A 23,847-nucleotide genomic window follows, 5' to 3' on the forward strand; every position below is an offset into this window, starting at 1 on the left:
AGGGTCCACTGTATTACTGGTAGGGACAAGGCAGCCATAACATGTAACACCCATTATGTATCAGTTGTACTGGTTGCAAGTGTGTTTCTGGGCCCAGATCAAAATGCAGGTTATTGCCTTTCAAGCCCTGAAGGGCTTGGGACCAGGTTACCTAAAGGACCACTTGCACCCAAATAGTTGTACCCATATCTTGACATCTAGCTCAGAGAACCAGCTGTAACTCATGCCTGTAAAGGTGACTAGGCTGGTCAACATGCAAAACAGGGCCTTCTGGCAGTGGTGCCTCTATTATAGTACGCAATTTCTATGGATATTATGCAGGTCCCATCTCTCATGTTTTTTAGAAAAAGCTTTAAAGGCCCTTTTTTCAAATTATGCTCATCTCCCCCAGTGTTTTTTAGGGGAATTAATGCTCTAACGTACCTGTTTACATATGGAACATGATATTTTAGGATCCTTCTAACCAAGTCAGTGGATACGAAGCAAAGTTGAGAGTAATGAAGCCCAAATATGACAGTGTGTGAACCAAGGTGAATTAATTCATGTCTAGCTGTATATTGATGATAATCAAGAGGTATATCGAGCATGAATTAATATTACCATCAATGCAACAAGCCATGAATGATCCCTTAATGTCTTCCCGCAATTACAAAATTTTCTTACAAAATGCATTTAAATATTATATACATTAATTTAGTTTCAAGGCCCAAAATTATGTCGCACAATATTAATCTCAACCCTCTGTATTCTCTTATAAGCCAGTTGTATCACTTGAATTCTTATACCTACTTTATAATTACCTTTAATTACCAGTTTATAATAAGTTTATTCTGTTAATTCAAGGTTGTTCATGCCCTGAAGCATAAACCAATAACAGTATCATTTGAACCTGTGACTAATTAGAAATGTGTAGTGCCATTAGGTAACTTGTTAATGGAAATAATTTCATCCTTTAAGTAACCCGCCTACCACTTGTTATTCCTATGGATGGAGTTATGAATGTAAGTTCAGGACCAACACTACCTCTCTGGTAAATATGTGTGTATAAATGATCACAACATCAAAAAGTAGAGGGGAAAACCCACGGGCATGAAGTAAGCTTGCATTGCTTGTTTAAGGAGAAAACTACGAAGGCAAATGAGTATAGTTTCTCCAATAAAGCTTTCATTCAGTGATTCATGCTATAGGAGCGTATTAGTCAGTGATCTTGGGAAGATAGGCGAACCAATACCAGTGTACTGTAAGAAGCAAAGATCACCAGTGCTGAATCAATGATTCTTCAACATCAATTTCTTTGGACTGGTCATGTTGAGTGGATGCCTGATTATCGTCTTCCAAAGCAACTATCTATTCCGAACTTAAAAATGGAAAGCATAATGCTGGTGGTCAACAAAAGAGGTATAAAGACTGTCTCAAGGCAAGTTTTTAAAAATGTAGTATAAACAGCAACAATTAGGAAACACTTGCCTGCCAGCACTCCAATTGGAGAACAGCCTTTACCAAAGGTGTCATGGGCTTTGAAGTCACTCAAACTCAGGACGCAAGGGAGAAATGTACTAAGAGGAAGGCACGCTTGGCAAATCCACACCGTGATCAACTCCCACCCAGAAACCAATGTCCCCACTGTGGAAGGACATGTGGATCCACAATTGGCCTCCACAGTAACTTATGGATTCATTGTTAAAACCGTGTTTATGGAAGACAATCTTACTCGGCTATGAGTGATCGCCAAAGAGAAAGAGAGCTATAGGATTCTGGAGAGTTCAAAGGAAAAAGCAGAGGAACAGCTAGAAGTATTACCTGACTGAAAAAAATGTTCAGCTAGCTCAGGAATTGCTTATTGGAGTTATTGAGTTATTGAAGCCCAGGGCTAATGCACCTTCTTTGCATACAGAAACTTCTGTGTTCAATCTCCAGTTTCTCCAGTTAAAAGATGTAATTACCTGATTATGGGGAAGGCCTCAACCTGAAAGCCTGGAGAGCTGCTGCCCATCAGAGTAGTCCAGGAACAGGGAACCTTTTTCAGACCGAGGGCCGCATTCTTCCCTGCACAGTTTTCTGAGGGCCACATGCCAATGGTGAATGGTGAACAGGGCCAAAGGCAAAAGCAGGCAGAGCAATGGATGCAATTGTTACCTTTCTGCTGTAGGCTAGTTTCTATCTACGCACACTCTTGTGTTCCTCATCCAGACAAGCAAGAGGCATTATTAGACTTCAAGGATGCATTGCAGGCAGACAAAATATTGATGATGATAATCATAATAATCATAATCAAAAGATCAGTTCAGTTCATCACCTTTGAGCAGACTTTTGCCTTGGCAGGAGGTATAAAAATTATTGTAAATAAGTGTTCAGATGCCCTGCACATCCTGGTATGAACCAAATCACTATATTTGTGATTGTCACCCCAGTATGATTCTTACAATTATTTAATAAGTCCAGGCACTCTGTCATAGGGGAGCTGAGAGGATGGTGACAAGGGAGAGGGCCTGTTCAGTTGTTGCTCCCCATCTGTGGAATGCTTTCCCCAACAGGGTCTCCCTGGTGCCTTCTTTTTGGCTCCAGGAAAAGACTTATCTTCTTTTCCTCAGGCCCTTGCTTTGTTATTAGTGAACTGCCAAACTGGATGTTACGGGGGGTAGTTCCATTTTCATATTCATTTTTGTGGCATGATGTCTTAATATTAATGTATTAAATATGTAGTAAGTTGCTTGGAGCCCTTCAGGTAACAAGTGACTAACAAGTATATTAATATATCCATTCTATGTCGTCATCCCCAATCCAAATGTAAACAACATCAGCAACAACCAAAAACCTGTTGTAGACAAAGTCCACACTGGAAGAAAGAAGGAAAGATTGGGAGAGGCAAAGATGGACCCACAGGGTGGAGATATGGAAGGAGAAGAAGGAAAGAAAGAAAGAGAAAAGAGACTTTGCAAAATGTTTTTAGACGAAAAGAACTGAGGCCCACATGAAAATTGCACACATAGGATACGCAGGCATGCTCTTTCCAGCAGTTAGCAATATGAAGTGTTTCTGAAGAAGCAAGCGGGGAGGGGGTTGTGTGTCAGGAACTGAAGTGGACAATTATGGGATAAATGACGCCTGGCTGTGAAACGAACTTTGAGTGGAAAATAAAATTAGACTTTGTTTGCTAAATATTTCTTGCAAAAAATTAATTTTTTTTCGGGATTGTTCTGCTCCAGCCTTTGGCGTTTGATTTAAAATTCTGGTCTCACACAGCTGGTGACAAAGTGAGCCTTTGATTAATCAGAGAATTGGTCTAATCATCTATTGCTGGGAATAATAAATGAGAGCAGATGAAATCCATACAAGATGCTTCTTGAACTAAGCATTTTCTGGGCATAAGCAGCACTTAAGAGAATCCAGGGGACAGCCTACCTTACCTGTGGGGGGGGCAGTTAATGACCGCTGAGTGTTAGTAGACTGTTTGGTTTACATTGCTCTCTCCTTAACTTGCTGGCATGGCATTTTTCTACCATCTGACTTACACCTAATCATTTATATTACTTTTGCAGGGCAACCATCATTTCGTCATTTTGGCAGACCTGGAGGAGGTGCTTGTCCTCCTCCAAATCACTTCAAATTTACATCTTAGCCAACTTCAAAGTCTCTTTCCCGTGCACTGAGATGCTTCCGTGCTACAGAGGAGGAGAGCAGGAAGGAAAAGCCCACAGGACTATTGTGAAGATCATTTGCTCTTCTAAATATTTCCATGTCCCCACTAGAACAGGGGTGGGAAATTTTTTTTAGCCCTAGGGGCACATTCTCTTCCAGGCAATCTTCCAGAAGCAGACTTTGTGTTTTCAAATTTCATTTCATTTCTTTTCTTTGAATAATTTTGTATTAGTTTTCAATTACAGTCCAATAATAGCCTCATTATAACAATACCAATTTATAATATAATTATTAATACCAATCATTCAAGTATCGAATTATACAATTTGGTTAAAGTGGTCATCTGCATGCTAGATTTGATGATTTGACGGTTTTCTTTATTTCTGTGTTCCAAAATCTGATTAGCTTCAATTACATTCCGGTCATAATAATTATCCCTTATACAACAACTGCAATATTAATAACTTCTATTCGTGTTGATACATTAAATAAGTTATAAAATTTCAAGTGAGGATCTCAAACTATATCCTTGTTCTTCCTGTGTGTAGCAATTATTCTGTCCATGGTGTTTCTTCCTGTCCTTCTAAGATGTTATGTCTTTCTTTCGCCTGATTTGCTGTTATCCATCATGCCTTGGGCGAAGCTGATATCCCATTTCTGTTCCAGAAATTTCTCCGTAACTCCATCCCATGCTTCGTTGTTTTGCACTGAGAACTTTAATAACAGCTGCAAAAGTCACTCTGTCCCAGTAAATAAACTGTTGTCACCATTTTTTCTCTCAGCCTGGGAAGAAGAGCGATCTGTTGAACTGTAGATGACTCAGTAAATAACCTTATCAGTTCCTTGGCAGCTCACAGACTCCTTTCATCCTTCCTTCCAGCTGGTTATCCTTCCAATTAAATTAAATTCCAAGTTCTCTTAGCGTTATTCAGTTCACTTTGTAAGATAATAAAGGATGGGGAAGAGTCAGCTTTAAGTAAACCTTTTGCAAAATAGAGATTTGCTCCCTTTTCCCTATTTTTTTACACACACAGTTCCATTTGATGTTATACTCCATATTTATAATCCAATTGCGTCCACCCTCACTTGTACAAATATAATTTGAACTAACATTCAGAGGAGGGTTGGCGAATCATAAATGTAAAGAAGTAAACTTTAAATAAAGATACCACAAGCTCCCCTCCCCGCCCACGTCTTTTGCACCGATTGAAGTCTTATCTCAAATTCAAACCTTAAAGTCTTGCAGCTGGTTTGTTCCACAGTTTGTGATCTCATCTCTTCTCGCACATGCATGTCCTTTAGTCCAATTAAGCTCTAATTAACAGGAGAACCTCTGCTTCTTAATGACAGAGTTGGAGGGTTTTCACCAGGCGAAGTGTTTTTGCACCTAGCACCTCCCTGCCCCACACATTGCATGCTGGAGCGAGAGCCAGGTACCAAGACACACTGCTTTCTCCCTGTCCCTGGGGGGGATTTGCAAGGATGATTTACCCTCAATCATCCTTGTTTTTCCTTCACCTACGATCTCCTGCCTGGGCTGCCTCCATTAAGGCAGAGCGGAACCAGAAGCCTTGTGTTTTTACATTTCATCTGTGTCTCCTGCGATGCCAAAATTCGGTGCTCCCCAGCTTTCACTTTTTGTTCTAAGTCATTCTTGTTGTGACTGCTGTGATGCCCTCTTGGCTTGGCACTCAGTGTGGGCAAACCAGTTGTGCTTCCCTAACTCTGCCTGTGCCACAAGAGCATCTGCTTGGCTTGCAGAAGATCCCAGATTGAATCCTCAGGTAGGGCTGGGAAAGACCCCTGTCAAAAATCCTGGAGAACTGCTGCCAATCGGTGCAGGCAATACTGAGCTAGATGGACCAATAGTTTGACTCCTTATAAAGCAGCTTCCTAGGCTACACTGAACTAAATAGTAATCCTCACCCAATGCCACCAACAGCAACGTTCTCATTGGCTTCTTGAAACCAGTAAGCTAGAATTTCATCATGAACATCTAAATTGCCTTTGACGATTCTATACTGAGAGATAGGGTGATGGATTCTTTGTAACCCCCTAAAATGAGCATGCCGGAGGAAGCAGGTGCAATAAGCTTTTGCCCGTATAAATATGTGGACTCTAGCAGTAGAAATATAACCCAAGCTGGTGTTATATATCAAATCCCTTTTTATTCAAGGAATTTTGTATTTCCTGCGATGGGTCAAGCCTGTAAAAACAGAGACAGGAAATCAATAAGTAGAGCAAGAAATAAAATAAAAAGTATCCTTGGTTTCAGGCATGCTGTTTCCTCTCTTCATCACTGCTGTAACTAAGTGTCTTATGATTTGTACCAGCCTTCATGCTGCTGGGTCTCTCTATCTCTTCTGGGTGATCTTTCAGCCAAAGGAGTGTTAAAATACTGGATGAAAATTCACTGTCCTTCACTTCTGTTGGTATAGAATTGCTAGCTTGTTAAATAAGGTTTATTAGGTAGATTAGTCAACTACCATTTCAGTTGATTAACCAGTGAGAAACCCTAAAAAGCTTTACAGTTACCTAAGAGCACTGCAGGAGTACCACACTTCCCTTCCCAAGTTAACTTGTTCCCCCCATCAGTCAGTAGTGGATTCATTGCCCCTTTGTGTGAGCGCACACAACCAATGTGTTTTGTTTTTTTCCTTTTCCTTCTGATGGAAGGAAGGTAATCAGGCCCTCTGGCTAACTTGACACAAGTGGTAACGGGGAGGAAGCAAGTAGAATAGTAGGCACAAAATTGCAGGCTCTGCTTACAGCAGCTGGATCAGAGCTGCCGTCGTAACCATGAAAATGAATGTAAGCTTTGAAAATTTAATGAAATACGAAACCTAGTGAGCAACTGGTTTCAATATCGCCAATTAAATGAAATTTATAAAAGGGATTTAAAGAATGGATTTCTGAGCAACGGTCATACTTTGAAGTTAGTTTGCGTGAAAACGATGAAAAATTAATTTCCAAAACGTATAAACTGTTACTAGCATGGGAAACGAAGGATGAAATGGTTAAAACAACAATGATGGGCAAAAGAGGTTGGACACAAGATAGATATTGCTGCCTGGGAAAAGCTTTGGAAAACAGATATGAGATTTACAGCACATTACGGCTTGAAAGACACTTACTATAAGATGGTATTTAACACCAAAGAATGTATCAAACAAGTGTTGGTAATAAAAATGAATACCTTAGAATATGCAGAGATAGCACTGATAAGAGCCACAGATTTCAACTCCATAATCACCTTCAAAGTCAAATATGGCCAACTACCCACATCCATTTTGTGGAGATTTGGCACGTTGTTTTGTGTCAAGCACTCACCAAGCATTACATGGTAGTGCCAAACAAGAGTAAACATGGACAACACAGCAATTCAGAAGAAGAATCATGTTCTTGGGGAAACAGAAGTTCAGCACATGAATGGAAAGATCATGTGCAAATTTGCTTAGAGGACTGAGAACACAACTGCATCCTTTCCATAGAACGAAGGAGACTCACACTTGTAAAACGACCTTTGCCTCAGAACATTCAGTTCCCATTGTCCGTTGACAATCTGCTTCTATCCATGCTTTACTTCACCATAAGGAGTGGGTTGGAAGTGTGTGAGAAATAGCATGTGGTTCCTGGCCTTGCTGCTCCACTATCTGGGTCATGAACATATGAATAGTATTCTAATGTTGCAAGGCCTTTATTACAGCCATTGATTTTTTTTTAACCCAATTTCATCGTGGATTTAAATAGAGTTTTGCTTAAAATTCAATGGCACAATATGGTCCCCCGACATTAACACATCCGAATATTGACAGCGAATGAAAACACAGCCATTTTCCCTTCCAAAGCCCTTCCTCTTGAAACATTATAATGTACCCCCTGGGCTCCAGCTGTTTCATAATACGCAGCAAATGGAGTGAAAATGCTATTGGATACAGGTTGGCTGTAAGAATACTTTTTTTAAAAAATCCTATATGAACAGTACCCAGCCTTTTAATCAAATAATTTCCTAATCGCTCACTGTGGCATCCCAATCAACTCATCTCCAGTTAAACTCATCTCTCTCGCCCCAGCCCCCTCCTCCTTACCACTTTCGCTCCACACTTTACTTCAGAAAACGTTCAGCGCAGCCCATTAAGGAACGCTTTAATTCAAGAGAGCCTGGCTGATCAAGAAAAATTAAGCTCCTAATAACAGCAAAATCGAAAGAAATTTGGATAAAATGACTCTCCGCATCACAGATTTTGTTTACTAGTGGGTAATTAATTCTCCACATATGCTGGGAACATCTGTCGCGGTGACCTGCCATACTATCTGTGAAATGACTGCTGTGCAGCTCCTCCGCAGGCCATTAGCAACCATCGGAAAGAAGGCTTTCTCCTTCCTGCCCCCAGCCTGGGCAGTTTTTTACTTTTGCTCCAATCTGCCACAATGCAAGTTGCCCTCTACTCCTTCCTTCTGTCTTCTCGCTCAAAAGCCTATTAGGAAAAAAACCCATAGAAGGGGGGGCCGGGGAAGCAAGGTAAAGAAGAACGGGTTTAATTCCTAGGTAATCCTATCAAGCCGCTTCTCTCCTACCTTTCATTACCTCCAGCTGGTCACATGGGAACTCATGAGATACAGGGAAGACCACATTAGGCAAAAGTATATCTGCCTCCTTCTCTTCCTATGGACAAATCCCAACTTTCCCTATAATAAACCAAAGAGCCAAAGTGTAGGATATGAGGATGAATGGGGGGGGGGACTTTTCTTGGATGGAAAAGAATGTCATCCTTGTTTTTAGCAAGAATGGGAAAGGACACTTAAGGTGGGCAGAATGGGGAATTGGGTTCATGTTGTTAACAATTGGCTTTTATGGAGATCTAGCAGCATGTGGAAAGCCTTTTATGTAAGTTACATCTCAGTGCTGAAGGCTGAGATGTATGTTTCCAAATTTTCTATTCCCACTGTTCAAATTCTGAATTCCGAATTTTGAATCCTGAACTCACATTCGTAGTTTGAATGTGACCCCTTTCGTTCCGCTTTCCAGATTTAAATGCTTCTGACATGTTAATATTTCTCCGTTGTTTTTCTTTTGCCAGGTTCCAGATACAAAACTTCACAAGCTCTCAGCTTTCAAATACTAATTACCGCTGCATTTTGTCTATTAAATGTTGTCAGATCCTAAGACTCATTGCTTGTTACCTACTCGCTACTAAAAGATAATAAAGTGCCACTTCAGGTCATGCTGTAAAATATTCCAAGACCAAAAAACAAAAGCCTTTCAGCTTCATAGAACAATACACATACACCAAAGGATGTTGCCTTAACTTCTGTGCTGTGTAAACATGAACAGTTCTCCATATTGGGACCATCTTCAAAGGCAGACCCATGTGCAATGCATGGCAATAGTCTAACCTGGAAGTTACCAGAGCATAAACGACTAAAGCCAGACTGTACCCAGATGACGTCAGAGCTGGGTTACCAGCTGAAGCTCGTGGAAGGCCCTACATGCCACCGAGGGCACTTGCACCCCAGAACAGGGATCAGACCAGAGACAGGAAGTTCTTTCTAAGGTCTGCTCTAAAGCTGCGCCTCCTCAGCACCTACGATTGGCTATTGAGCCTTGCAAGTGATTCCCAGCTGTTAGTGCAACCAGAGGAGCAGGAAGTGACCCCTCCTTTCATGCCAAGACCAGGAGGACGAAGTGCATACTTTCCATGGCCAAGGAGGCTGCAATTACCACTCCCCATGATTGCAGAGAGAAATGGGTACTCTTACTCAGCCATCAACAACTAGGGAAGTTATAGTCCAAGTCCAGAGCCAAATTAAATATTACATTAATCATGCAGTCTACATAGGCTTGTTGCTTCAGGATGCAACCATATGGACGCTTGAGAATAAACACCAGTGTACAGAGGTACCTCAGGTTACATACACTTCAGGTTACATACACTTCAGGTTACAGACTCCGCTAACCCAGAAATATTACCTCAGGTTAAGAACTTTGCTTCAGGATGAGAACAGAAATCGTGCTCTGGCGGCACGGCAGCAGCTGGAGGCCCCATTAGCTAAAGTGGTGCTTCAGGTTAAGAACAGTTTCAGGTTAAGAACGGACCTCCGGAAAGAATTAAGTACTTAACCCAAGGTACCACTGTATACTGTAAGACGTCATTCCGTGCACATTGGATTGCACTGGTTAATTGCGCTTTACAGTGCTGGACTGCAACTTTAGCCTTTGGCTAACACTTTGCGAATTCACGGCTCCCTTTGCTTGAAATCAGCACTCAGGTGGCCAAGCTCCATTCAGATGCCATTGCATAATCAGGCGCTTAGAATTTCAAGCATTGTCTTCAAGGGCACGTAGAAAATATTTTCTACAGAGAAGCAACTTTATTTATCCCCATAGGACTAGATTATGCCAGAATGAGGAGAGAACACCTGCATCTCCACTAGGACACCTGCTTATGCAATAAATGCCACTTCACTAGCACAGCCGCAGTCTGTCAACGAGGAAGGGAGGAAAAAGATGCAGACTGCTAAGAAAATTAGTCTGAAAGATCACAGCACAGGCAGCAGGGCTTTGACTCTGGCAAAGATCTCACCTGCACTCTCGTTCCTACTGCTGGGAGGCATTGCGGTGCTTGCTATTTTAGTTTTTCTTTATTAAAAAAACACTATTATATTTAATTGATGCTTCTTTTTGTTCCTTTTTATTGTTGTCTTTGGTCCTTTTATGGCACATTTGTTTTGTCCTGAAACTCAAGATGAATGTGCAGGTTTTATTGCCACTATGAACAATTTGGTTGTTTAGTATCTTGATGCCAAATTTAAAGGACTTTGCCAGATCCTTTGGTAATATAAATTGGATTTCAGCTATGTCAAAACAGATCGCATAGATTCACTTGGAGGGCATGCCTGGACCGTAGATTTTTGCACTATTTGATTCACTGTTGTACATTGCTAAGTCACAGGGAAAGGAGTAGGTTTTTGTATTTAAAAAGGCATGACTTTTCCTCCTGCTTCAGAAATACCACTACTGCTAACAACAGCAACAAATCTATGCATTTTACATGCATGCCAATATGATTTGCAAACATATAAGGGTGTCTAAAATAGTTTTTAAAACAGTGCAAAAATAACTAGATTGCTTTATTGCATTTTACTTACCGTAACGTTTGTCGTAATATTATGCTGTTGAAACTTCTACTTTATTGAAACAGTTATTTGGCCTACTGTGCTGATCTGATTTGCTTTGTCTCTGTATTTTAATCTTAATGTTCATGTTTTTTAAAAAATAAAATAAAAAAAAATCTGCTCTTATTTGAAGTCTTGCTTCCCCCATAGCTTTGGATTCCAGCAGAAATCAAGAATGGTTCAGTCTCTCTAGCTATCAGCTTCTAGCTCTCAACTCACACACATTCTGGCTTTCCTCTTCTCACCCCCAACCAGGTGAGGGTGGAGCCCATCCATTTGCCCTCTGGCACAGAGCAACTTCTTTTGTTGTTCTAATGATGATACCTAACTCTAGGGTTGCCATGTTTCAAAAAGTGAAAATCCGGACAGAAAAGTTGTTGAGCTTTTGCTTTATTTTGGGAAAGTTGTTAAGCTATTTTTGGAGGGGGGGCTACAGTAATCTGAGTATGTTCGGGATATTCCGGACATATGTCAACTCACAACGAAACTTGCCTGACTAGTGCAACAACGGAATCCTCCTCTAGATTTTAACCTTTGCTGGATCCAGGATCCCAGGAAATAGAAGGGACATCATACAGACTGACCCTCGCCACCAACACACAATAATATGAAAACAGATACTAGCAGGCTCACTTGACACCCATGTTAGTGACCCCAGCATAGATATTGTAAATCAATTAATCAATCAATCCCAAACCTATGTTTGCTGGTTCACAGTGGATATCTGTAACATCACTTGAAAGTTTCCTGGATAAATGGAGATAATACAAAGGAAAAATAACTATAAGTCAAGCACTCATCTCTTCCCATTGATCTCCAGGGGACTCAAAGCAACTTACAGGTGGCTGGATTGTGCCCCAGTTTATTTTTGAAATAATGGGTGGTTGTTCCATTACACTGAGGATTGCTATGCTTTTCTGTAAATTAATTCTGAAGGGTCAGCAGTATAATTCTCTTGTGAAATGAACTGCTGCGATGGCTGCCTAGGTATACAGCATTAAAAGTAGTCAGGTAGAATGATACTAATGCCCAGAAGAGTTCTTCATAATTAGCTGTCATTTATACAGCTACTTACTTCAGCACATACAAAATGTACATAATTACAGTGTGCTACTAGTGGATCCGTCCTAGGAAGAGTGGGGTGGGGGAATGCATCACCAAAGAAGGGGATGAAATACTGTATTTTTCGCCCTATAGGACACACTTTTTCCCCTCCAAAAATGAAGGGGAAATGTGTATGCGTCCTATGGGGCGAATGCAGGCTTTCGCTGAAGCCTGGAGAGCCCCACCGCCAGCCCCACAAGCTCGGGGGACAGCGGGGAGGCGGAACGCCGCCATCCCGCTGTCCCCTGACCTGGTTTGGAGGCTGGCGGCGGGGAGAAGCCTGCTCCTCCCCGTCGCCAGCCCCGCAAACTCGGGGGATAGTGGGAGAGGCACAGCGCATCTTTCCGGCTGTCCCCCGACTTGGTTAGAAGGCTGGCGGTGGGAGAAGCCTGCTTCTCCCCGCCGCCAGCCCCGCAAACTCGGGGGATAGAGGGAGAGGCGTAGCGCGCCTTTCCCGCTGTCCCCTGACCTGGTTTGAAGGCTGGCGGTGGGAGAAGCCTGCTTCTCCCCGCCGCCAGCCCCACAAGCTCGGGGGACAGCTTCCCGCCCCAGCCCCGCGCCTGGGGGGATTTTTTTTCTTTATTTCCCCCCCAAAAAACTAGGTGCGTCCTATGGGCCGGTGCGCCTTATGGGGCGAAAAATATGGTACATCTCAGCATAGTGGGAAATACTGTGATCAGGTGACCTGCATACCTGCTAAGTCTGCAAGGCAGGTGCTAATGGTCAGTGGGCAACTTCAGAGCTCTGGCTCTTCCTTTTATTGTTATTTATCTTTAAACCAGACTTGGCATGGATAGTCCTCCTGTCTTGGGCCAGAGCCTGTGAAGTAGGATATATGTCACATGTCGGCCACCTTAGCAAGAGAAGTACTAAGCCCAGTCAACTGAATGAACCCAAATCCTATATGCGTGATAAATTATCTGCATCAAGCTGTGTGGATTGTTGCTTCTTTAAGCAAAGTGAGGCAATTGTTTTCACATGTCTGGGATGGGAAAGCTGTGGCTCTCCAGATGTTGTTTGACTACAACGTCCATCATCCCTGATTGCTGGACATTGTTGGCTGAAGCCAACTGGAGTTGGAGCCTAACATCGTCCAGAGTGCTACAGGGTTCCCATCCTTGGCATACAGTAGAATAAAAAGAATGTGGCAAAAAGAGAAAGCCATGATGGTTTAATTCATGTATCAGTTTTGATCCCATTCCCTTTTTCCTCTTTGGTATCAAAGAGGCTGTTGTGTTGGCCTCCCAATGTAAGAAGTAGTAGAAAACAGGTAGAAAGGCTGGGCTGAGCCAGGACTTAGCATTGGAATGCAAAATATGAGTATAGGAAGCTGTCTTTTTTTAAAAAAAAAAAATATTTATTAAAGTTTTGAAGGTTACAAAAAGGAAAAATAGAAAACACCATATTAAGCAAAAACAAAACAACACATCACAATAAAGAAAAAGAGAAAAAGAAAAAAGGGGGGAAGTAAGAAAAGAAAAACAAAAAAATAAAAACAGTTAAAAAAAACACAATGAACCTTCCATAACTTATCTCTCACTTGCTTGTTTCCTTGACCTCCTCACACCTCCCTTTTTTGTATTCTAGTTCAGTTAGCTATTTCAGCAAGTCCTTTCCATCTTTTCCAGTTTTTGTCCTATAATTTATCTTAATATAATGTAACTTTACTTTCCCTCCTTTCACCAATTAACAATCTGTTTTTTCTTAATCCTTTATAACATTTCTGCTAAAACCACATTACTTCATTCCAACATCCTTCTAACATTCCTTAATTTTACAATGTTTCTGTAAATAAACTTTAAATTTCTTCCAATCTACTTCCACCGACTCTTCTCCCTGGTCTGGATTCTGCCAGTCATTTCCGCCAGTTCCATGTAGTCCATCACCTTCATCTGCCATTCTTCCCGGGTGGGTAGATCTTGTGTCTTCCAATACTTTGCAATAAGTATTCTTGCTGCTGTTGTGGCATACATAAAGAAAGTTCTATCCTTCTTCTATCCTTCTTTGGCACCAATTGGCCAACCATGCCCAGGAGAAAGACCTCTGGTTTCTTCAGGAAGGTATATTTAAATACCTTTTTCATTTCATTATAAATCATCTCCCAGAATGTCTTAATCCTTGGGCACATCCACCAAAGGTGAAAAAATGTACCTTCAGTCTCTTTACATTTCCAACATTTATTATCGGGCAAGTGATAAATTTTTGCGAGCTTGACTGGTGTCATGTACCACCTGTAAATCATTTTCATTATATTCTCTCTTAAGGCATTACATGCCGTGAACTTCATACCTGTGGTCCATAACTGTTCCCAGTCAGCCATCATAATATTATGTCCTACATCTTGTGCCCATTTAATCATAGTTGATTTCACCGTTTCATCCTGAGTGTTCCATTTCAACAGCAAGTTCTTAGTTTTGGGATCTAACAGTTCTGTTTCCAATTTTGATTTTTCCACCTGGAAGCCAATTTTTTTATCCAAATTATACGCCTCCATTATTTGGTAATAGGAGTATTTGGTAATAGGAGTATAGGAAGCTGTCTTATGCCTACGCAGACCACTGGTCCATCTCAGTATTGTTGATGTACAGACTAGCAGTTGAACCTGTTCTGAGGAGGCTAGCTTAAGGGGGCAGGGGGCACGACACACACAGCTCTACCCTCCATCACCTCGCTATCACTCCCTAGCCTCTGCCACTGGAGGTACTTGCCTCACTCTGCCCAGTGGTAGGGCTGTGCTTGGCTACTGCTGCATATGCTTGCAGGGGAGTACCTAGTATGTACCTTACAGTATCACCTTGGCTCTCAGAGACTGTTCTGAAATCTAGTGAGCAATCTCTATCATCAACAACTGCATCCGGCTAAGGATCCGGAATCAAGTGAATGGGGCACTCTTTTGTTGTTCTTCACTTCCATTTGTGTGTGCGTGTGTGTGTGTGTGTGTGTGTGTGTGTGTGTGTTATATACACCAAAGTCTAAGCAGATACCATTACCATGATAAATCACTTTTTAATCAGTAATAATTTTGCACTAAGTGCTGTGTAAATGCCCTTTGTTTCACTACTTAAACTGTCAACCGGACTAACAATGGGACTTCCAGAGCAGTGCCTGTCATTAGGAGTAGGAAGTAGGGAGGGAAGAGAGAAATCAATACAATTTTTAATTAAGGGTGCCTCATGACTAGAGCTCTTAAACAAGGAATTCTCCTTGTCAGAACATCTCGCCTTTAAACCCTGTTTCATATTCTGTCAGCTCAGAAGTTAACAGGCAAGGAAACGGAAGGGATTTGCAATGGGCTCCTTTTCTGAAACAGGAAAGGATGGGCACGTGAGGGGAATTTCTAGATCAGGGGTGGTGGGGAACCTCTTCTATGTCAGGAGCTGTGTTCTCTTGGGAGTAATCTGCCAGGGACACAACCTTGTGACCACAAGACTGCCTTTGGCCTCATCTGCACTGTACATTTAAAGCTCTATTATACCACTTTAAACAGTTATGGCGTTCCACAAAGTATCCTGAGAACTGGAACTTGTTAGGAGTGCTCAGAGCTTTTAATAGACCCCACTGTTGTTGTTGTTTAGTCATTTAGTTGTGTCCGACTCTTCATGACCCCATGGACCAGAGCACGCCAGGCACTCCTGTCTTCCACTGCCTCCCGCAGTTTGGTCAAACTCATGCTGGTAGCTTCGAGAACATTATCCAACCATCTCATCCTCTGTCATCCCCTTCTCCTTGTGCCCTCAATCTTTCCCAACATCAGGGTCTTTTCCAGGGAGTCTTGTCTTCTCATGAGGTGGCCAAAGTATTGGAGCCTCAGCTTCAGGATGTGTCCTTCCAGTGAGCACTCAGGGCTGATTTCCTTAAGAACGGAGAGGTTTGATCTTCTTGCAGTCCATGGGACTCTCAAGAGTCTCCTCCAGTATCCCTGCCAAGAAAACTCCATGGACAAAGACAACAGGCATAGACCCCATACAGAGTTACAATTCCCAGGATGGTTTAACAATCAGTACTTCTTCCCAGGGCATTCTGGAAATTGTAACTCTGTTAGGGGGAATAGGGGTCTCCTAAAAATTCTCAACATCTTTAACAAATTACAAATTCTAAGGATTTTTTTGGTGGAAGCCATTACTTTTAAAGTAGTATCCTTTTGCTTAAAATGTACAGATGGAGACTCTTTCTTTCTTTCTTTCTTTCTTTCTTTCTTTCTTTCTTTCTTTCTTATGCCACCTTCTCTCTCTCCCCATTTCTGACAGCCCCCTACCTCCCTATTCCACTTCCTACCTGCCCAATAGGCTTCTGGGGGAAGAGGGGTGAGGACCACTCTTTCGACTTTTATCTCTGTCCCCCCCCCCTTTCACTCTTCTCTCCCTTTGATCTTTCCCTGATACTCGCCTTAAATTCGGCCACAAGAATGCATCTGTCAGGCAGTAGGTTCAAAAGCCCTGAATGTAGAGGAAGGAATCTGGCACTCAGGCATCCCTCTCAGCTCAAGTGGGTTTATCAGACACAGCATAAAATCTGCAGATATTGATGTCCCTTGAAATTACTAGAGAGATCTCGCCCTTTAAAGGCTTTTTGAAATGATTTGATAGACTGTAAAACAGACGTTCTTGTCAGTAATATTTTACAATATAGATTTTTGTGTGTGTCGGTGGAGAAGAGGGAAAAAATGGTTCCTTATTCTTCTTGAATTATTTGTGCTATTGACTGCCTTGAGCTGTCTTGTCTTTGTTTTGTTGTTCTGCTTCCTCCTCACCGATTTCATCTCCCTCCTTTTTAAGGGTTTCTGAGGCTGGTTTGGTTTTCATCCTATCTAAGAGAACTTGCTGGTTAAATTCCCTCCACGCTCCCACACAGCAATCAATGAAGTCAAACAAACTGACGATTAATATGAACAAGATAGACATGTTCTCGTTCAGTAGAAAGGCAGATCTTTGGATGGGGTGCAAATGGTTTAGGATATATGCCTCAATTTAGGCCTGCAATTTGAACCCCAGGGTGTGGCAATGGCCAGGAGTGTTTTTGCATAGCTAAGGACAGTACATAAACTACACCTGTCCCTACCAGATCTGGCCACAATGACATGCTTTAGTTTATAACTTGTTTGGACTACTGCAACATGCTTTGCATGGGGCTGCCTTTGAAGAGTGTTTAGAAACTCCAGTTGCTTCAGAATGCTGCAACCAGACAATTGACTGAAGCCAGCATGTGACTTCGCTGCCTGCCTGACAGTTTTCAGGCATGATTCTAAGTGTTGGGTATTACAATTAAGGTTTGAAATATGCTACTCTCTCATATGAACCGGCCAGTGTGTTTTAAGACCCATCAGAGAGGCTCTTCTGTCTGAAGCACCTTCTTCTGCTAGGCTTTGGAACTGCTGCCTGACCCTCTCTCTCCCTGGCGATCTTCCATAGGCATTTTTATTGAGATAGAACTTTGGCCCCATATGATATGTTTTGAAATGCCTCATAGGAAGAGATTCATAAATGAAGTCATCGTCACAATCTCATTGATTGTGGCCATTCCTTTTTAAAGGAAAGCTTTTTTTAAAAAAAATAGTCTTATTAATGTATTTTACCTCATCTGTTCTTTTGGGGGTTTTTGTGAGGTGGTTTTTTTTGCGTTTGTATTTTATTGCAGCTAGCCACTTTGAGCAGCATGTGGTGGAAAGGCTATACATTTACCAAATAGCCAAAGACTAAATAACAACCTCACAAGGCAGCATTTTTCCACACAAAGCTTGTCGTGTTTTTCCCATGAGTAGTCACTTCTCATACTAGACATGGGATACTAATGTCATTTATTTATTGAATTGGATTTAATTTTTTTAAAAAAATACTTTATTGTCACTTGTATACAGTGAAATTACACGAGTACCCCCCACTCAGCTCTCTTAGCCTTAATTCCCCTCGTTTACTGACGCACACCCACCAAACCTGAAAGTCAGTTGCCCTGTTGTTATCTTTTCATTCAGCAGCCTACCAGCCCACAGATAGAAGCTGTTCTTTACCCTGTTGGTGCAACTAATCATGCTTCTATATCTTCTGCCTGAGGGCAGGAGATCAAGAAAGTGCCAGCCAGGGTGTGAATCATCCCTGAGAATTTTCCTCACTCTCCTGAGGCAACGTTCTTCCACTATTTCATCCAGTGGATTCACGGGACAGCCCATAATATCTTGTGCTGTATTCACCACCCTCTGTAGGCACTTCCTATCAGTTGATGTCAAACCAGTGCACCACACCGTGATGCAGTATGAAAGGACACTGTCTATTGTTGACCTGTAGAAGGAGATCATCAAATGTTGATTGACATCGTTCTTCAGCAATAATCTGAGGAAATGGAGTCTCTGTTGGGCTTTCTTAACCATCTGGGTTGTATTTATTTTCCAAGTAAGGCCTTGGAATTTGCTCTGACTATGATATGGCTCCCAGCTAGAAGCATCAGAGCACTGTGTCTACGAAGCCAATGGGTTATAAATTTAGATTATTTTTGTAATCTAGTCAGAATTAAGTCCCACAATTATTTGGTCACGGGTTTCCAGCTGTACTCTGTAGTACAAACCATTGTGTATTGTGGGCCATGTGTCTTTCTCTTCTTGGTAAGACCAGTACCACAGCTGACAAGATAGGCCTATTTTCATTTGGGGCAGGAGATAATTTTTTTATTTCATTGAAAACCAGGAGAGGTAATGCTAATTTACACACCTACAAAAATGCACAATGAGTTAATAAAGCTATGTGGCCAAATTTTGAGGGAATGTATTGCTGTGAAGGCTAACACCTCCATGAGATTCTCAGTTTGAGCAGATGAAGCAGTAACGTTCTTTCCTTTCTTTCTTACAGACCCTCTTTCTAAAATAATGGCTTATCCCAAACCTGTTTGTTAGCAATGGTGGATGTGGCCTCCATCTGCATGAATTATCCCCACCTCCACACCTCACTACCAATAAGACAATGAAAAGCGGCGTTCCAGGAAGATTTTGCCTTTTGATCTCCTTTCTGATCTAATGTAATTGTCCACTGGCAGAAGCGCTGTGAGGTGCAGAATAAAGTAATGAAGTTAATCTGATTTCTCCCCCTGCAAACCCAGGATCTATGTGCCCTTTTTGTATTAGGTTCCTAATGAGATTCCCTGGCCTGCATTCCAGCAGCCAGTGCTGAGAGCGTAGGGAGGGCTTCCGCTTCTCACACAGGGGACCTGCCTCCATTTACATTCCACCCTTAATGGATGCAAACCTGCCTGCCCTTGAGTGACAAGGGACCATCCCTCTCTCCCTCCCCAAAAGACAGCCTCAGGTGGGAGAAAACATCCTGTGCTTGTGTGAACTGCAAAGCAAAACTGGACATGGCAAAGCTGAAGGGAAATGGCATTGTCCCTGGATTCATCAGAGGGAGCAACATCACCAAGACTTCTTCCCTCAGCACCAGAGCCTGCCATTGGGCTCCTCCTTTTCCCATTGGTGGCTGAAGGTACCAAGGGTGAACAACAGAAAATGCTCTCTGGGTTCCTATGGACTTCCTCTGCAGGAGTCTTGCACAAAATTGTAACCCACCAAGTTAACTACAGCCTTGTGATCTGCTGGTCCTGGGGAGACTGCTAAAGCAATAGGTTTATTGAGCTTGTGAAGAGATATCATATGAGGCTCGACTGCTGAAGACTTGCAGCTGGCTTGATGTATCACACATTGTTCAATCCTACTCATCTATGAGTTGATTGCTACCAAAAGGAGGATGTTGCGCTGTGGCTCAGGAAGGCTCTTTTATGCATTTTCTTCTTGTAAAAGGAAATCTTCCCCCTTAGGACCTTCCCAGAAATTCACCATCGGGGTTCAAAGGGGCAAGTAATGACTTTAAAGTACAGTGTTTTTTGTTTGTTTCTTTGAAAAAGGCTGTGTACGCACTCCCATTTCCTCGGCATCCAGTGCTCTCCCATCACTGGTTTGGGAAGTAGGATACAAATGACATTAGCCACAGTCCATATCCGGTACCTCTCCTGTTGTTTCTTATGAAATACTGCATTTTTATGCATTTCCCTCCAAACCAGCTTCTATCCAAATTGAGATAAAGAACTGCTTTTTAAGCCGCTAATGTGTACACAGCCAAAGCCCCCGCAGAGCTGGAAAGATACAAACAAGGGCTGAAGGGAATCGTTTGGAATTGTATTTAACTAAGGTCTCCAGGAGCTATTTAACAGCCTCAGCTGTGTTCTCTGTGGACAGAGGCCTGCACCACAGAAGCACCATACATAATTCACTACAAGAGAGCCCCAGAACTAAGCAAAGAGGCTAAATTACCGATCAGTTGAAGAAAAAGTGTTCCCTTCAGGTCAAGGTTGAAATCGTTGGTAAACCAACATGAAAGACATCACGTCAGACTCTGTGTAGGTACCCTGGTTCTGTCTGGTCTGTGTAGTTTAATTACAAATGCCTATATATCTATCTATCTCCACGTTATTTACAAGTCATATTTACTCTCCAGTGAAGCTGACTGATGTCTATGCAAGGTGGATGATGGGAAGGGCATCAATGTTTATAAAGCCACCATTGATTCTGTCACGAAAGGCCAAACAATGCCAGCCCAATAAGGGCCTTGTATTCTGTTCGCGGGGCTGTCCTGTCAGAGGTGCGAGGCACTACAACTTAGCCTGAATACAAAAAACATCTCATTACTTTGCAGGACAGGCAACGCTGCTAGTTATCGGCAGCAAGTGTGTGACTTCAGGAGTACAGTTCATAGGGAGTAGATGCCATCTGGCTGTCATTAAGTGGCTGATTGGGCCTTCCTGTGATTGACTGGTGATTGATTGACAGGTATTCAAGAAAGGGAAGCGATGGGCGCTATGAGTCAGCTGCCCACGGGAGCCTTTTGTTTCAATCATGCTGCATGTATTGTTTCAGTCTTATATATAGGGAGCATTTTCCGTGGGGGCTTTCCCCCAGTCTCTCCCTTTGTATTTTTTGCTCCTCGTGCATCAAGGCCTCTGTTTGAAGTACGCTGGAGGTAAGATGAGAGATGGGATGGGATTGAGAGAAATGCAGTGAGGGAAAAGGAAATTAAAAAGAAGAGTTATGGCTTGAATTTAAGAACCAGTATATATTGACGTATCACTGACAAACAGCTCTCCCAGATCATGGTTCTGGGGGGGGGGGGAGGAACGGGATGGGAGAAGGTACCCTAATACGATTATAGCCCGGAGGATTGCTAGGCCCATGACACAAATTTGCATATGCCAATCAATATGCATAGATGCCTCTGGGCAAATTAAGGGGCAATGTACCTAGCCACTTTGTAAGCAAAAAATAACAACAGTTTTTAAAAAGTAAAGGAAAAGAACAAGAAAGCTCAAGCACAGCACAAAGACCTGGGCCACCTCACCCCCCTCCTCCAAAAACACCCGGCTTTTCTAATTATAGCGAAGGAACAGCCAAGAGAAAATGTGGTAATCAAACCGACAGGGACACTGAAGAAAGAAAATGCTCAATGTATTAAAATATATTCTTGATTTTTATTTTATTTTATTTTATTTGTAGAGGGGGAAAGATCTGAATATGCTAAAGACCCAATGGCTGATGTCTGTATTGTTCTGCAGTTTTATACATCAGGAGTCAATATGACTACTGCATCTTGGGGGTGGGGAAGGGGGGGAGAGAATTTAAAAAAAATAAAAAGATGGTCTCCAAGCAGTTTATGAAGTGATAGATCATATATAAATAGGTTGTTTGCTCTCAGTACAGATGCCATCATTGCTAACTACTTTCAGGCTCTTTGAGAGCTAAATAATTTCGTAATGCATCATTGAACATTTAGTTGCTTGGATAGCAGATGGTTTCAGGGGTCCATCTGCTCACAGCAATGTTCTCAACAAGCCCCCTTCACCTTCACCAAAAGGTTCGAAAACGTCGGAATATTCATTCTTCACCACAGGTGCCTTTTTTTTGGAGACTGCCATGTGCACAGAGTTGGTAGCGGACTTTTATTCAGGAAAAGGTGGCTAGATCCAGTGCATTTAGTATGTGTTGACTCGAAACATGCACACACACACACACGGTTTGCAATGTGTTTTATTATCTGTTTGAGAGAAGGGGGGAGCAATGTGAAGTGGGCTTAGGATTAGGGTGTTAAGGCTGAAGATGGAAGTAAATGTTACAGAGAAACAGGAGTGCTGCTTCCTTGCCTCTACATCTCCCTGTAATCTATAGGACAAGGGTAGGGAACTGTGACCGCCCCCAATATTACTGGATTACAATTTCCACTATCCTTAACCATTGGTCATTATGGCTGAGAGTACAGGAAGCTGTGTCAGACTAGCTCAGTACTGTTTCCATCAGTTCAGCTCACCAGGCTGACCCTCATTTGACCCCCAGTTCATTTTGGCCAAGCAGCACTCACCTGCCCTGCACCTAACATCATATAAGACATCAGATGCAAAGCAAGCAAAGACCTGGTTTAGCTGAAGAGGCCTTACACACACTTCAGATCAGCAGGTCGGCATTTCCTGCAAAGCTCTCTGCAGCACCAAACTATTAGAATCTCCTTACAAAGCACAAGACCTGGCCATCAGCTGATGGCCCAGTCTTGTGCAGCATTTTCCAGTGGGCTCTGCACAAGGGCTCTGCAATCAGGTGGTTGTTGGGTCCTGTGAAAATTGATTGCAGGGTGCAGCTTTGTCCTCTTGATCTGTTTTCAATTCATGTGGGCAAAAAAAGAGAGAGTTTCATGATGTCGTTGTGATATTAGGTGATTTGAGCTGCTCACCTGTCATGGACTGGCTGGATGCAGAAAAGTGGTGTGAGGCACCGGTTGGGGGACCCCCAAGGAAAGAAGTCCCAGAGCTAGGAGATTGGTGGTGGAGTGATGATGAGCGGTCATAAGTAGAAGGCAGAGAAGACTGGGAGGAGGTGTTGCCGGAAGCTGAAGAGGTAACAGGGTTTAGTGAGCAGGAAGAGGCTGTGACAGAGAGCAGTCCAGAATCAGTGACAGAAGCCAGAGAGGAGGGGGGCCAAGAGGCAGAGATGAGGCAGGCTGCTGAAGTAACCAGAGAGTCTCCCCCTTCTTCCATGATCAGCTCCCCTTCTCCCTGGTCTCCCAGAACATGAAGAGGAAAGAAGAGGGCAGAGCAAAGAGAGACAAGACAAATGAGCCTCAGGTTGCTGGGGAAGGACCTAAGGGAGGATGAGCCATAGAGAACAGTGGAAGGTACAGACCATCAGTCCTTGCAAGTGCTTCATTGGGGCAAGACAAATTGGGAAGAGTTGCTGTGATCACTAGGCCTGAGCTATTTTGTACTGCAGACCCGACTCCCACCTTGACATCACCATTCAGATTTGGTCCACAGCAGGTGGGGGAGATAACGGTCTGGCCCTCTTGCCAGATCCAGTCCCCCACCCCACCCCCGGTATGTCTTGACTAGCAAGGGCTCTGCACTGTTTGCGACAGAGGTTACAGCCTTACCTAGAGATGCCAAGGTTGAACCTTTTGGCCACAAAACAAATGTTCTGCCACTGAGCTAAGCCCCTTCCCCATCTTCCTGGGGATGATGAGAGTTCAAGTCCAACAACCTGAAGTGTCACAGGTTCACCACACCTGCTATAGGACCACTTCCTCCACTTCCTGTCATCAGCATGAAACTTTATCTAGCAGCCACTGTTGAAGTGAAGCATCCACATGGGGAGTTGATAATTCTGTATGAACCAGCTACACAGAGAAGTTGGTGTTTCCCAAGAATCTGCTACCCTTTCCCTTGCAGTTGCAGACACACAGTTACTTAGTGCAAGGGGCAGCTTACCACAGGGCCACAGGTCGCACATGCTGAAATTATAAGCAGCCACTGCCACACAAGCACTTTGCCATATGAAACTGCCAATTAACGTGTTTCCAGAGGCAGAACCATGTTGCTCCAAAAACAACAGTGGATGAAGTGAAATGTGGCCCATAA

The 23,847-nt window shown here is 42.7% G+C and overlaps 1 long non-coding RNA gene across 1 annotated transcript in view; it reads left to right on the forward strand.

Annotated features, from left to right (window-relative positions):
* Positions 1-18,981, forward strand: part of LOC128411648 (uncharacterized) — a 32,671-nt gene extending 13,690 nt beyond the window's left edge. Inside the window, exon 2 of the long non-coding RNA XR_008329866.1 lies at positions 18,756-18,981. This is a non-coding gene — a long non-coding RNA (uncharacterized LOC128411648). The remainder of the gene's footprint in view (positions 1-18,755) is intronic.
* Positions 18,982-23,847: the final 4,866 nt, after the last annotated feature.

The sequence above is a fragment of the Podarcis raffonei genome, chromosome 3 (assembly GCF_027172205.1).
Source record: "Podarcis raffonei isolate rPodRaf1 chromosome 3, rPodRaf1.pri, whole genome shotgun sequence".
Classification (NCBI taxonomy): Eukaryota; Metazoa; Chordata; class Lepidosauria; order Squamata; family Lacertidae; genus Podarcis; species Podarcis raffonei.